Here is a 3,714-nt window from a genome sequence, read left to right on the forward strand (position 1 = left end):
ATATATATATATATATATATATATATATATATATATACATGCACATATACACATACATATATATACACATATATACATATATATATAAATATATATATGTATGTGTATATATATATATATATACATTCATACATACATACATATACATGCATACATATACATCTATCTATCTATCTATCTATCTATCTATCTATCTATCTATCTATATATATATATATATATATATATATATAAAGTAAAAAAAAAAAAAGTTCTTGGTACAGTATTATATATTTGAATAAATGAATAGAAATTGCTTTTCAGATAATTTTTCCACTTTAATAATTAGATGCTTATAAATTATTAATTATTAAATTATTACCGTTTGTAAACACCTAATAATTTATAAAATCTAATTATTAAGTGAAAAAAATCATAAGAAAAGCCATTTCTATCCATTTTTTCAGATTTATGTGTGCGTGTGTGTGTGTGCATGTATGTGTATGTATGTGTGTGTGTGTGTGTGTATACATATATATAACATATTATATATTTTTCAAATATATATAAATATATATTCTTTTACTTGTTGCAGTCATTTGACTGCGGCCATGCTGGAGCACCGTCTTGAAGTGTTTTAGCCGAAGAAATCGACCTCAGGAATATTTTTATACCTGGTAGTTTTTCTATCGGTGTCTGTTTGCCCAACCGGTAAGTTTCGTATGAGTATATATATATATTGAGAGAGAGATTGGTTGATAGACAGACAGACACATGGATCGATAGATAGATAGACAGATGGATAGATAGAAAGATTAGATATACATAGCCATACATAACTTTTTGCTGATAGGATGAGTGCTTCTCCTCCAAGTATATGTTGAAGTAAGTCAGTCCAGCTCAAGTCACCTTTGGCTTATTTAGAACAGGTGTGCACTGACGGTATTTGTTAAATTCTTTGCCTAATCTCCTTAGTTTTACATGTGATTTGCTCATTTCTCTCGTTAGAGTTCAGTATGTGACCCGATATAGCATTCAGAACCTTCTGACTCCGTTTAACACAATCTAATCAGAGTCACTTTTATTGTGGAAGCAACTAGTAATTGTAAGTTTTCATCTTTCTGAAGTTCAAGTTCTGGATTTCTTCAAGAGTCCGCTTTACCTCAAATGCATATGCTAGCAATGGCACTGCGGAAGCATTGCGGGATATGATTTTATCGATTGCAGAAAGTTCTGACTTCCATGCTTTTGAAAGTTTGCTGAAGCATCCCTTCATAACAGCACCGCCCTATTGAATGTTAACGTTGATTCCGGGGTATTTGTAACATTAGTGACTTGAGACAGGGATAATAGACAAAGCGTTGATATCAATACTCCATGTACTCCATGCCTAATTTATCTTTCTTTGCTTATTTAACAAATATGAACATTCATCCTGACCAAACTCCATTTCTATGTCTCGTGAGAATGTTGTGACTAATTATGCATTTTGGTATCATGGATATTATTTGAATCCATCTGAAAGTCAGCAACAAAAATTGGTGGTGCGACATTAATTTTCATCTGCAGATTGTATCGTGTGTGTGTGTGTGTGTGTGTGTGTGTGTGTGTGTGTGTGTGTGTGTGTGTGTGTGTGTGTGTGTGTGTGTGTGAAATTGAATTTGTAAACAATGGAAAATGATTACTTATTACATCCAGTCGCGTTTATTTATAAATTTGAATCATAGCCTGCGATAAAACACAAAAAGAATTGTTCGGAAACCTAAATATTCTCACAATTTATTTAAACCAATGTGATGACTTTTTTATTGACGATGCGATACACTCTCCTACATGATCAGCATTTCTGAATATCAATGTTAGCACATGTCGTCATAATGTCAGCTTCACATTGATATTGCCTCTGGAGATAACACCTATCTTTATTATGTCATTCCCAATATACACTGTCTTAGGTTCCCCAATCTCACACACATGTATAGCACATTCCTGTAATCTGTCTGTCTGTATCTCTCTCTCTCTCTCTCTCTCTCTCTCTCTCTCTCTCTCTCTCTCTCTCTCTCTTTCTCTCTCTCACGCTAATTCTCTTTCACTCGCTTATACTGCTCGAAATCTACATACCTTTAACTACTGCCTACCTATGCATATATCGATGTGTACATGGCTATAGGTTCATATATGTGCTTACATATACGTATAGTATTATTATCTAGAGCATAAAACTAATGCAATCTTTCTCTCTTCTTGTTCTTAGCATATACGCGGCTGATAGAAATGAATCTTAACTTATTATGTTAATTGATTGTAGTAATTCGTTGGTGGGAGTGAGAAACGTTATAAAAAAAGCATAAGGCGTCTCACTGAGTGCTCGAACCATTCAATTGTCACTAAACTAACTTGTATTCCGAGGATGACATGTTCATCTCATATCTGCGTAGAAAGTGGACGTTAAATAATGATGATGTCGATACATACTTTTAGACATAACTATCTATTTATCTATATTTACGTACATTTACGCAAGATCTGTGACAGAATATATACATCAAATGGAATACAGATTATACTTACATGCATATTCCACACTGGCAATAGTTGTGTTGGTCTGCATGCAATATATTACAATTTTCTTAGCCTTTTATTAGCTAATTAATGTCTGTAATCTTTTAAAATGTGGCTTCCTTTCTTCCTACAGCATTATGTGACATTTTCAAAGGAATTCTCAACTAACAGCACAGTGGAATTGCTCTCACATCGCTCTTAACCCATTCACATCTCATTAAATTTTTTTCTCCTACTCATATCAACTGATGTCATTAATATCAATAGAGTGCACCGCCTCGCTTGTGTTTTAGAGAAACGAATTCTTGCTATCACTCTGCTACCAGCTGCGGAATTCCTGCTTATATCTCTTACGGACTATAATGAAGAGTTAGTTAAGTGAGACTATGACCCTCGGAGAACATCTAATTGTGCTCTAAATTTCTCTTTGAATTTGCTTCGAGTACAAATTTTAGGTACAGCATCTTCATACATAACTTAATAGATTCACACCTGCCCTTTCTTTATTTCTTGTTTCTTGAATCCAAACTAGTCTGCACTGTCAAATAAAGAATTGGTTTGTTAGCTTACAATGCTGAGCTCAGCTTTTTTTTCGTCGGGCTGCAGAAGATATATTACTATTAGTCTCAAACCAGAGTTCCCCAATCAACTTTCTCAGTTTTATAACAGAATTTCCAGTCATCCGATAAAACATCCTGCTGCTGGGAAATATTAACTTACTTGGAAACAGATATATGTTAGTGAGAGGAAGAAAATTTGACTTTAAAATATCTGCATCAACGACTTCCATGCGGCCCATGTAAGCACGAAAAGTGGAATTCAAAATTATGATAATGACTTTTGAAATGGTAAAGTAAAATGTTAGGAAAACTCGGTGGCTGTTTCGACCAATCTCCCAGACCATGTTGAAATCTTTCTCCTTTACTCAATGTAGGCCGCTTATTTTCTGGTACAAGACTCACATTCAAAGTGTTAATTATATTGGGTATATGACTCGCACAATTCTGGATATATGATGTGAACTTATGAATTTCTATTTTGTAGTTTGAAATTATATATCTTTTCTCCTCCATGACCAAAGCGTTAAATAATAAAAGAAGTGATAAGGTTTGAAAAAATTGCTATTCGTACCCAGTGAAACATATATTCTTATATATATATATATATATATAT

Source organism: Octopus bimaculoides, chromosome 4 (genome assembly GCF_001194135.2).
Source record: "Octopus bimaculoides isolate UCB-OBI-ISO-001 chromosome 4, ASM119413v2, whole genome shotgun sequence".
NCBI classification, from domain to species: domain Eukaryota; kingdom Metazoa; phylum Mollusca; class Cephalopoda; order Octopoda; family Octopodidae; genus Octopus; species Octopus bimaculoides.